Source organism: Somniosus microcephalus, chromosome 28, assembly GCF_052327205.1.
Source record: "Somniosus microcephalus isolate GS21.2 chromosome 28, FLI_Smic_1.0, whole genome shotgun sequence".
Taxonomy (NCBI): Eukaryota; Metazoa; Chordata; class Chondrichthyes; order Squaliformes; family Somniosidae; genus Somniosus; species Somniosus microcephalus.
The window spans coordinates 13080375-13093019 of NC_141014.1; the positions used below are offsets into that span (position 1 = coordinate 13080375).

General features: G+C 47.3%; 2 non-coding genes across 2 annotated transcripts; both read left to right on the plus strand.

Annotated features, from left to right (window-relative positions):
- Window positions 1-3340: 3340 nt before the first annotated feature.
- trnar-ccu (transfer RNA arginine (anticodon CCU)) lies at window positions 3341-3413 on the plus strand. The gene has a single exon. It is a non-coding gene; the product is annotated as a tRNA-Arg (tRNA).
- A 1122-nt stretch (window positions 3414-4535) lies between these two features.
- On the plus strand, window positions 4536-4608 carry trnar-ccu (transfer RNA arginine (anticodon CCU)). Its single transcript has one exon. It is a non-coding gene; the product is annotated as a tRNA-Arg (tRNA).
- The last annotated feature ends 8037 nt before the right edge of the window (window positions 4609-12645 follow it).

Consider the following 12645-nt stretch of genomic DNA (forward strand, 5'->3'; position numbering starts at 1 on the left):
TATGCTGGAGGTATTTCTGTGGAAATGTGGAGAAGCGTTGTGTGGCAGAAAGCACTGGTGAAGTTGGAGGCCACCATAAGATCCAGAAATGGACGTCGGCCCAGGAGAGTGAATTTCTGACCAGGAACCCAGACAGCAGCAAAATAAACCAGTGGGGCAGTCCCAGACTCAGCAGATGACAGCAGCGATGGGGGATGGGCTGTAAACTAGACAAAGTTACCGTCAAACTTAAGCAAGTGAATAGAAGATTTGAGTAGTCCAGTGGAGCAGTGTAGTATTGATGGCAGAGAAGGCCAGGAATTGGGAATCAAATTTGAGCAAAGTTCCAGGGCTCACTGATGAAAGCAAAGACCAGGCCGGGTCGGGGAATGGACAGTGGGCATGGTATCTCCCTAAACATCTCCGCCTCGCTACCTCTCTCTCCTCCTTTAAATGTTCCTCCTAACCTACCTCTTTGACTAAGGTTTAGGGCACCTGACCTAATCTCTCCTTATGTGGCTCGGTGTCAAATTTTGTTTGATAATGGCTCCTGTGAAGCACATTGGGATATTTTACTAGGTTAAAGGTGCTATATGTTATGTTCATTAATAACTAGTCGTTGTTATTAAGAACAGCTAGCTTTTGTTGGACACTTTATTGAGCACATGTGGACTAGGCACAGTATCTGTAGAGGCCTCCGTCTTGACTGCTGCCTTGTGGGTAGCCAAGTGCATCGTGGGTAGCCCACTCTTATATACATACAGCACCACCTAGTGTACCATTCCAGAATGACAGGTTACTGATCATTACATCCCCCTTTCTTTGAGGTTAAACAAAATCAGTATCAATCAATAACAACATAAACATCTTCAACAGTCAATGCATTTTCAATGTAGTTTTCTTTGTACTCAAAGATTAAGTCTACCAGGCTTTTTTACTTCACGTGTGGATCTTCTCAGCACACGTAAGTCTGATGTGTTTTCATGAGAGCCTGTATGTGTATTTGTGTTTGATTGTTCTGGTGGTGAGTGACAAGATTCAGTTGTGGCATTGTCATCGATTTGCTCTTCGATAGTCTCTTGTGTTTTTAGGAGGGAACGGTGGTTCCTCCTGAGAATCTGTCCTTCCTCAGTTCTAACAGTGTATGACCTTGGCCCTACTTCCTCAAGAACTGTAGCTTTCCTGTTCCATGCATCTGGATCCTCAATCCTGACAACATCATCCCTTGTCAATGGTTTCAGAGTTTTGAATGACTTTTCATAGTGTGATTTCTGTTTCAGCTTTAACAGTTGAAGTCTCTGTCTCAGTTCTTTACTCTGCTTTTCTTTTGCACAGCAGGGTAGCGTGGTACGCAACTTGCGACCCATTAGGAGTTCAGCAGGTGAAGAACCAGAGTCTAATTCCCTTAGCAGAGAGGTCAATAACCAGGGGTCATAGATTTAAAGTAATTGGTAGAGGGGATTAGAGGAGATTTCAGGGGAAATTTCTTCACCCAGAGGGTGGTGGGGTCTGGAACTCACTGTCTGAAAGGGTGGTGGAAGCAGAAACCCTCATCGCATTTAAAAAGTACTTGGATGTACACTTGAAGTGCCGTAACCTACAGGGCTACGGACCAAGAGCTGGAAAGTGGGATTAGGCTGGATAGCTCTTTGTTGGCCGGCGCGGACACGATGGGCCAAAATGGCCTCCTTCTTTGCTTTAAATTTCTGTGATTCTATGATTCTAAATAATGATTTGGACGTCACAAAATGGCCCTTACGTCTCATGATTTTCAGCAAGTTAATTGTAGCCCCAGTGGCCTAATGGATAAGGCACTGGCTTCCTAAATCAGGGATTGTGTGTTTGAATCCCATCTGGGGTGATGTGTTGTTAAAGATTGCCAGGGGCGAAAGGTGCAGCCGGGGGGGATTTTATCGGCACCTGTCAGCCAAGTTTCGGTCAATATCATAATATCAGTGTAATCGTCCAGAATAAGCTCGTAGATGTAAAGAGCCTAGTTTGCAAGTTGATGGGCGTTCTAAAGTGAGTGAGGATTTGGGAGGGCAGAGCAACCCAGAGTTACGCTGCAGCTATTACTGTGGAAATGTGGAGAATTGCCGTGGGGCAAGAAAGCACTGGTGAAGTTGGAGGCCACCATAAGACCCAGAAACAGTGGAGAAATGGACGTCGGCCCAGGAGAGTGAATTTCTGGCCAGGACCCAGACAGCAGCAAAATAAACCAGTGGGACAGTCACAGACTCAGCAGGTAACAGCAACGATGGGGGATGGGCTGTAAACTGAACAAAGTTACCTTCAAACTGCAGCAACTGAATAGAAGATCAGAGTCACAGCAGCTGAGTCTTACAGTGTATTCCAGTGGAGTATTGATGGTGGAGAAGGCCGTGAATTGTGAATCAAATTTGAGCAAAGTTCCAGAGCTCACTGATGAAAACAAAGAGTGGGCAGGGTCTGGGAATGGACAGTGGGCACGGTATCTCCCGAAACATCTCCGCCTCGCTACCTCTCTCTCCTCCTTTAAATGTTCCTTAAAACCTACCCCTTTTGACCAAGGTTTAGGACACCTGTCCTAATATCTCCTTATGTGGCTCGGTGTCAAATTCTGTTTGATAATCGCTCCTGTGAAGCACCTTGGGATATTTTACTATGTTAACGGTGCTATAGGTACTTGAGGGAAATAAACTTGCAGGGCTATGGGAATAGAGCGGAGGAATGGGACTGACTGGATTGCTCTAAAGAGAGCTGGCATTGACTCGATGGGCCGAATGGCCTCCATCTCTGCCGTTATGACTCTATGACTCTACGACTCTATTCATGAAGCCCAGGATCCCGTAAGCTTTTTTAACTGCTTTCTCAACCTGCCCTGCCACCTTCAATGATTTGTGCACATATACCCCCAGGTCTCTCTGTTCATCCACCCCCTTTAGAATTGTAACCTTTAGTTTATATTTACTCTCCTCATTCCTTCGAACAAAATGTATCAGTTCGCTCTTTTCTGCGTTAAATTTCATCTGCCACATGTCCGCCCATTCCACCAGCCTGTCTATGTCCTCTTGAAGTCTATCGCTATCCTCCTCACTGTTCACTGCACTTCCAAGTTTTGTGTCATCTGCAAATTTTGAAATTGTGTCCTGTACAAACTTTACTCTGGCTGTGCAGTTTGGGTTTGATTGATTACCTACCATAGTGTTCGGGCCACATGGGGAGAATGGGGTGAATCGATTCATTAGCCTCCCAACAATGTGCATTTTAAATCCTAATCAAAGATTTTCAGTCTGCAGTGAGAATAATTTGCCCTGTAAATAATGATTTGGCGGTCACAAACTGACCCTTAAGACTCATGATTTTCAGCATTTGCTGTACAGCCCCAGTGGCCTAATGGATAAGGCACTGGCCTCCTAAGCCAGGGATTGTGGGTTCGAATCCCATCTGGGGTGATGTGTTTTTAAAGATTGGCACTACGGTATAGCCGTCAAGGCCCAGAATGTCAATGCAACCATCCAGAATAAATTCGCAGTTGGTCAGGGCAGTGTTCGGAAGTTGTTGGGCATTCTAACGGGAGAGCTGGAGGTATGTCTGTGGAAATGCTGCAGAATTGCCGTGGGGCAGAAAGCACTGGTGAGGTTGGAGGCCACTGTAAAGTCTGTGTGTTATATGGCGAATTAATACACAGACTACAAGAGTAACTTTAACAGGACTTTACTATTCGAAGGTCAGGGCGAATCTGCCCAATAAATCCTTACACAGCACTTGTATACCGGTGTGGTCACCACCGGTATTACAGTATACAGTAGCCAAGATAAAGTAGTGCATCCCTTAAAATAGTTCTCTTAAAGGTGGAACGTTACATACACTACAGCCACCATAAGATCTGGAAACAGCCAAGAAATGGACGTCGGCCCAGGAGAGGGAATTTCTGGTCAGAACCCAGACAGCAGCAAAATAAACCAGTGGGACAGTCACAGACTCAGCAGGTAACAGCAGTGATGGGGGATGGGCTGTAAACTGGACAAAGTTACCTTCAAACTGCAGCAACTGAATAGAAGATCAGAGTCACAGCAGCTGAGTCTTACAGTGTGGAGCAGTGTAGTATTGATGGCAGAGAAGGCCAGGAATTGTGAATCAAATTTGAGCAAAGTTCCAGGGCTCACTGATGAAAACAAAGAGCGGGCAGGGTCGGGGAATGGACAGTGGGCACGGTATCTCCCTAAACATCTCCACCTCGCTGCCTCTCTCTCCTCCTTTAAATGTTCCTCCAAACCTACCTCTTTGACCAAGGTTCAGGACACCTGTCCTAATATCTCCTTATGTGGCTCGGTGTCAAATTCTGTTTGATAATCGCTCCTGTGAAGCACCTTGGGATATTTTACTATGTTAACGGCGCTATATAAATGCAAGTTGTTGTTGTGGAGGGCTCTGGTATGGCGCGAGCAGTGACAGATATGATGGGTGAAAATAGCTCCCATCTCTGCTGAACCTTCAAAGACTCTGAAAATGTGAGGCAGATGTCACATTTCGGAGCGGCCAATTGTCCTCAGGCGGGTTACATTGCGTATTCAGCCCCAGTGGCCTAATGGATAAGGCACTGGCCTCCTAAGCCAGGGATTGTGGGTTTGAGTCCCATCTGGGGTGATGTGTTTTTAATGATTGACACAATGACGGTTTAGGCGGGGCAAGTGGTGGAAGGTGCTGCCAGGCGGGGAGGATGCATTAAGGAGGATTGTATTATCACCTGTAGCCAAGATTCCATCAAGGCCGTAAGGTCAATGCAATCATCCACAATAAGGAGGGAGAGAGAAGACAGGCCAGTTAGCCTGACATCAGTCATCGGGAAAATGTTGGAATCCATTATTGAGGAAGTGGTAACAATGCACTTAGAAAATCATATCATTCGGTTTTTGTGAAAGGGAAATTGTGTTTAACAAATTTATTGGAGTATTTTGAGGATGTAACTAGCAGGGTAGATAAATGGGAACCAGTGGATGTTGTATATTTGGATTTCCAAAAGGCATTCAATAAGGTGCCACGTAAAAGGTTTCATTTTTATTTGTTCCTGGGATGTGGGCGTCGCTGGCAAGGCCAGCATTTATTGCCCATCCCTAATTGCCCTTGAGAAGGTGGTGGTGAGCCGCTGCCCTGAGGAACTCCTGCAGCGATGTCCTGGGGCTGAGGTGATTGACCTCCAACAACCACAACGCTACGCAAGATAAGGTATCCTGGGGTTGGGGTAATATATTTGCATGGATAGAGGAGTGGCTAACAGACAGAAAACTGCGGGTAGGGATAAACGGTTCATTTTCTGGTTGGCAGGCTGTAACTAGTGGGGTGCTTGGGCCTCAGCTATTTACAATCTATATTAATGACTTAGATGAAGGGGCCGAGGACAATCTATCCAGATTTGCTGACGATACAAAGCTAGGTGGAAAAGTAAGCTGTGAGGAGGACACAAAGAGCCTGCAAAGGGATCTAGACAGATTAAGTGAGTGGGCAATAAGGTGGGAGATAGAGAATAATGTGAGGAAAGGTGAGGTTATTCACTTTGTTAGGAAGTATAGAAAAGCAGAATATTTTTTAAATGGTAAGAAACTATTAAATGTTGGTGTTCAGAGAGATTTAGGTGTCCTCGTACAGGAAACACAGACAGTTAGCATGCAGGTACAGCAAGGAATTAGAAATGGGAATAGCATTGTAATGAAATCTGTTTGTCTTGATCCTGTATTCGTTTTGCACTCATGTATATTACCCTCCCCCACTGTGTATAGTTTCACTTCCTCTTTCCCGACTAATCTGGGAGGTTCCAGGTCTTGGCTCTTGGCTCCGCCCCTGACTTCTCTTACATAAACATCCCAGGATCTGTATGACTCATTCCTGTGAACCAGTCGGCGTGTTGAGATGTTAGCTCTGATCTTAGTGATTAAAAGCCAACTTGTTTAAGTCTATAACTTCTTGTTTTGTGGTTATTGAAGGCCCATCAATTTTAATCACTAAGATAATCACCATGCTACTTCTGCGGCCAGGCCAAGCACCCCAGACAACGATGCCCAGCGAAGGACGCTACATGCTTCAAATGTAAGAAAAAGGGGCATTTTAGCAAAGCCTGCAGGGGGAATCCGATTTCCAACTCCGTCACCGCCTCGTGCGTGCCATGTGGGCCGCCATCTTGGGATCCGCCATCGTTTCCCGACTCAACGGCCGCCCAGGGCCCAACAGTGGCTTCCATCACGGTGGATCAATCCAGGCCACACCCGTTGACAAAATCCATGATGGACATACAGGTAAACGGGAATTTAAGGAAATGTTTAATTGACTGTGGGAGTACCGAGAGTTTTATCCACCCTAGCCTGGTACAGTGGCACTCATTAACGGTAACCCCTACACGGAGCAGAATTGCTGTGGCTGCTAAGCCCCACACTTCGGACATTTTGGGCTACTGTGTGGTAACACTGACTGTAAAAGGCACGGACTACAAGGGTTTTAAACTCCTCGTGATGCCAGAACTCTGTGTTAATGTAATCTTGGGCCTGGACTTCCAGTGCCACCATGAAAGTGTCACGCTAGCATATGGCGGGTCCCAGCCGCCACTCACAGTCTGTGGCCTATCAATCTTAAAAATCAGCCCGCCCTCTTTATTCGCTAATCTCGCTCCGAACTGTAGGCCCATAGCGACCAAAAGTAGACGGTACAGTCTGGAAGACAGACACTTTATCAAGGCGGAAGTGGACAGACTCCTGCGGGAAGGCATTATTGAATGCAGTACCAGCCCGTGGCGTGCCCAAGTAGTCATAGTTAAAAATAGCGAAAAGAAACGGATGGTAATTGACTACAGCCAGACTGTTAATATTTATACCCAGCTGGACGCCTACCCTTTACCCCGCATATCAGAAGTGGTCAACCAGATTGCGCAATACCGAGTCTTCTCGACTATCGACCTCAAATCCGCGTATCACCAGCTCCCCATTAGAACGGAGGACAGCCCATACACCGCCTTCAAGGCGAACGGGCGCCTCTACCATTTTCTCAGAGTGCCCTTCGGGGTAACAAATGGGGTCTCGGTCTTCCAACGTGAGATGGACCGCATGGTTGACGAGAATAAACTACAAGCTACCTACCCCTATCTGGACAATGTCACTATCTGCGGGCACAACCAGCAAGACCACGATCGAAATCTTGCGAGATTTTTAGAAACTACCCTAAAGCTGAATCTAACCTACAACGAAGACAAATGTGTCTTCAACACAGCCCGTCTCTGTATCCTCGGCTGTGTGGTGGAAGATGGGGTAATTGGACCGGACCCTGACCGATTACGCCCCCTAAAGGAACTGCCCCTGCCACACAATCCCAAAGCTTTAAAAAGGTGCCTGGGATTTTTTTCGTATTATGCCCAATGGGTGCCCAATTACTCTGATAAGGCCCGACCCCTCATTAAATCGACGTCCTTCCCACTATCAGCTGAAGCTCGGGAGGCTTTCACCAGTATTAAACAGGACATTGAAAGGGCTGCAGTGTGTGCAGTGGACGAATGCATTCCCTTTCAAGTCGAAAGCGATGCGTCAGACTTTGCCTTAGCTGCGACCCTCAATCAGGCTGGGAGACCTGTGGCCTTCTTCTCCCGAACCCTTCAGGGACCTGAAATCAGGCACTCTTCTGTCGAGAAGGAGGCACAGGCTATAGTGGAGGCAGTGCGGCACTGGAGACACTACCTAGCCGGCAAACGTTTCACCCTGCTCACCGACCAGCGGTCGGTGGCTTTCATGTTTAATAACAAACAAAGGGGGAAAATCAAGAATGACAAAATACTCAGGTGGAGGATCGAACTATCCACGTTCGACTATGATATTATGTATAGGCCGGGAGCCCTTAATGAACCCCCAGACGCCCTATCGCGGGGAATGTGTGCCAGCATTCATACGGACAAATTACAGGGTCTCCACAACGACCTCTGTCACCCAGGGGGCACCCGACTATACCATTTTATAAAGTCCCGCAATCTGCCCCACTCCATCGAGGAGGTCAGGGCAATGACCAGAGCCTGCCGCATCTGTGCGGAATGCAAGCCTCGTTTCTACAGGCCTGACCGTGCACACCTTATCAAAGCCACACGGCCATTCAAGCGCCTAAGTCTGGACTTCAAGGGACCCCTTCCCTCTGCCGACCGTAACGTATACTTCCTCAATATCATTGATGAATATTCCCGCTTCCCCTTCGCCATTCCCTGCCCAGACATGACCAGTGCCACGGTCATCAAGTGTCTCTGTAATCTATTCTGCATGTTTGGCATGCCGAATTACATACACAGCGATAGGGGGACGTCATTCATGAGAGACGAGCTGCGCCAGTTCTTGATCTCGAAGGGGATAGCCACTAGCAGAACCACGAGCAACAACCCCCGGGGTAATGGGCAAGTGGAAAGGGAGAATGCTACTGTTTGGAAGGCTGTCACGTTAACCTTAAAGTCAAAAGGCCTTCCGACCTCCCGCTGGCAGGAAGTCCTCCCAGACGTGCTCCACTCCATAAGGTCTCTGTTATGTACTGCTACTAATGCTACCCCTCATGAAAAGATGTTCGTTTTCCCCCGGAAATCCACCTCGGGCATATCTCTACCCACGTGGCTGACGTCTCCGGGGACAGTACTATTGCGGAAGCACGTGAGAGGCCATAAAACGGACCCCCTTGTGGAAAAGGTACAGCTCCTCCATGCAAACCCTCAGTACGCCTATATCGAATACTCTGACGGGCGAGAGGACACTGTTTCCATAAAAGACCTCGCTCCCTCGGGGAGCGGAGAGAACGATGGGAGACTACCCGATGAAGACCTACACTACAAAGAGACAGGACACCCAGAGGTATCAATACCCAACTTTAACCTGGAGGACACTGCAGATAACCTGGAAGACACTGCAGAGGCCCGGACAGCGGAGGAACCAGAATCCACTCCCCTAGAGGCACCCCAACCGGCTTTGCGCCGATCACTGAGAACTGCAAAACCTCCTGACAGACTCACTTATACCAACTTTTAAGAAACATCACCCTGATGGACTAAATCTATAGAAGGGGTGAATGTAATGAAATCTGTTTGTCTTGATCCTGTATTCATTTTGCACTCATGTATATTACCCTCCCCCACTGTGTATAGTTTCACTTCCTCTTTCCCGACTAATCTGGGAGGTTCCAGGTCTTGGCTCTTGGCTCTGCCCCTGACTTTTCTTACATAAAGATCCCAGGATCTGTATGACTCATTCCTGTGAACCAGTCGGCATGTTGAGATGTTAGCTCTGATCTTAGTGATTAAAAGCCAACTTGTTTAAGTCTATAACTTCTAGTTTTGTGGTTATTGAAGGCCCATCAATTATATGTTGCTGTTCGAAGAGATTTAGGTGTCCTCGTACAGGAAACACAGACAGTTAGCATGCAGGTACAGCAAGCAATTAGGAAGGGAAATGGCATGTTGGCCTTTATTGCAAGGGTGTTGGAGCACAAGAGTAAGGAAGTCTTACTACAATTGTACAGGGCTTTGGTGAGACCACACCTGGAGTACTGTGCACAGTTTTGGTCTCCTTATCTAAGGAAGGATATACTTGCCTTAGAGGCGGTGCAACGAAGGTTCACTAGGTTGATTCCTGGGATGAGAGGGCTGTCCTATGATGAGAGATTGAGTAGAATGGGCCCATACTCTCTGGAGTTTAGAAGAATGAGAGGTGGTCTCATTGAAACATATAAGATTCTGAGGGGGATTGACAGGGTAGATGCTGAGAGGTTGTTTCCCCTGGCTGGAGAGTCTAGAACTAGGGGGCATAGTCTCAGGATAAGGGGTCGGCCATTTAAGACTGAGATGAGGAGGAATTTCTTCACTCAGAGGGTTGTGAATCTTTGGAATTCTCTGCCCCGAAGGGCTGTGGATGCTGAGTCGTGGACTATATTCAAGGCTGAGATTGATAGATATTTGGACTTTAGGGGGAACAAGGGATATCGGCTCGGGTGGGAAAGTGGAGTTGAGGTCGAAGATCAGTCATGATCTTATTGAATGGCGGAGCAGGCTCGAAGGGCTGTATGGTCGACTCCTGCTCCTACTTCTTATGTTCTTATGGTGATGGACATTGAAGTCCACCTGATGGCATGAGAGTTCATGGGGTCCGGAGTCAGCGTTGAGGACTCCCAGGGCCACTTCCTCCTGTCTGTGGACCACTGGGCCGCCACCTCTGGTGGGTCTGTCCTGCTTGTGGGACGGGACATACCCAGGGATGGTGATGGAGGAGTCTGGGACCTTGGCTGATAGGTAAGATCCTGTGTGGTTGCATTCTAGTCCAAGCCACAAGTTTAAAGTTACCTGGGCCCACTGACCATCCACCTCTTTGTTTACATCAGTGAGCCCTGGAAACTTCCACGGAAATACCTCCATCAAACCTCTTGGTCACTCGGCCCTCCCAAATCCCTGCTCCCACTTCCTCGAATTGTCAATACACTTGTCCACAAGGCCCTTACCACCCTTGAGCTTATTGCGGATGATTGCATTGACATCATGGCCTTGACGGAAATTTGGCTCACAAGTTACGGTTAATGCAGCCTCCCCGCCTGGCTGTACTTTCCATCACTTGCCCCGTCTAATCCGCCATAGTGTCAATCATTAAAAACACGTCACCCCAGATTAGACTCAAACACACAATCCCTGGTTTAGGAGGCCAGTGCCTTATCCATTAGGCCACTGGGGTTGAATACAAACAGCACCCCACCTGAGGACAATTGACCGCTCTGAAATTCCTCACATTTCCCAAATCTTGGAAAGTTAAGCATAGAGGGAAGCTATTTTCACCCATCATATCCGCCGCTGCTCATGTGCCGTGCCAGAGCCATCTACAGCAATAACTTGCATTTATATAGCGTCTGTAAAGTAGTAAAACATCCCAAGGGGCTCACAGGAGCGATTATCAGACAGAATTTGACACCGAGCCACATAAGGAGATACTAGGACAGGTGACCAAAAGCTTATCATAGAATGGTTACAGCACAGAAGGAGGCCATTCGGCCCGTCGAGCCCGTGCCGGCTCTCTGCAATACCACTTCAGCTAGTCCCACTGTTCCTGCCCCTTCCCCGTAGCCCTGCAAATGTTTGTCCTGCAGGTACTTATCCAATTCCCCTTTGAAAGCTGTGATTGAATCTGTCTCCACCAGCCTTCCAGGCAGTGCATTCCAGATCCTAACCACTCGCTGAGTGAACAAGTTATACCACACGTCGCCTTTGGTTCTTTTGCCAATCATCTTAAATCTGTGTCCTCTGGTTCTCGATTCTTCCGCCAATATGAACAGTTTCTCTCTATCTACTCTGTCCAGACCCCTCATGATTTTGAATACCTCTATCAAATCTACTCTCAATCCTCTCTGCTCTATGGAGAACAACCCCAGCTTCTCCAGTGTATCCACGTAACTAAAGTCCCTCATCCCTGGAATCATTCTCGTAAATCTTTTCTGTACTCTCTCTAAGGCCTTCACATCCTTCCTAAAGTGCGGTGCTCATAATTGGACACAATACTCCAGTTTGGGTCGAACCAGTGTTTTATAAAGGTTCATCATAATTTCCACGATTTTCTACTCTATACCTCGGTGGCAGGACATATTGAGAGAGTGGTTAACAAAGCATATGGGATCTTGGGCTTCATAAATAGAGGCTTTAGGTTTTGAGTACAAAAGTAGAGAAGTTATGCTGAACCTTTATAAAGCGCTGGTTGGACCACAACTGGAGTATTGCATCCAGTTCTGGTCACCACACTTTTGGAAGGATGTGAAGGCCCTTGAGAGGGTGCAGAGGAGATTTACCAGAATGGTTCCATGGATGGGGGATCTTAGCTATAAGGACAGGTTGGAGAAGCTGGATTTGTTTTCATTAGAGCAAAGGAGGTTGAGGGGTGATTTGATAGAGGTGTACAAGATTATGATGGGTTTGGATAGGCTAGACGGGGAAAGGCTCTTCCCACTAGTTGATGGCACAAGGACTAGGGGACACAGATTGAAGGAATTGGGCAAGAGATACAGGGGGGATGTGAGACAAAACTTTTTTACTCAGTGAATGGTGATGACCTGGAACTCGCTGCCGACGGAAGTGGCGGAAGTGGAGACACTCAATGTTTTCAAGGGGAGACTGGATAGGCACTTGAGGGAAATAAACTTGCAGGGCTATGGGAATAAAGCGGGGGAATGGGACTGACTGGATTGCTCTACAGAGAGCCGGCACGGACTGGATGAGCTGAATGGCCTCCCTCTGTGCCGTTATGACTCTATGATTCTACAACTCTATTCATGAAGCTCAGGATCCCGTAAGCTTTTTTAACTGCTTTCTCAACCTGCCCTGCCACCTTCAATGATTTGTGTACATACACCCCTAGTTCTGTCTGTTCATGCACCCCCTTTAGGATTGTACCCTTTAGTTTATATTTCCTCTCTTCATTCCTTCGAACAAAATGTATCAGTTTTCTGCGTTAAATTTCATTTGTCACGTGGCCGCCCATTCCACCAGCCTGTCTATGTCCTCTTGAAGTCTATCACAATCCTCCTCACTGTTCACTGCACTTCCAAGTTTTGTAATTGTGTCCTGTACAAACTTTACTCTGGCTGTGCAGTTTGGGTTTGATTGATTACCTACCGTAGTGTTCAGGCCACATGGGAAGAATGGGGTGAATT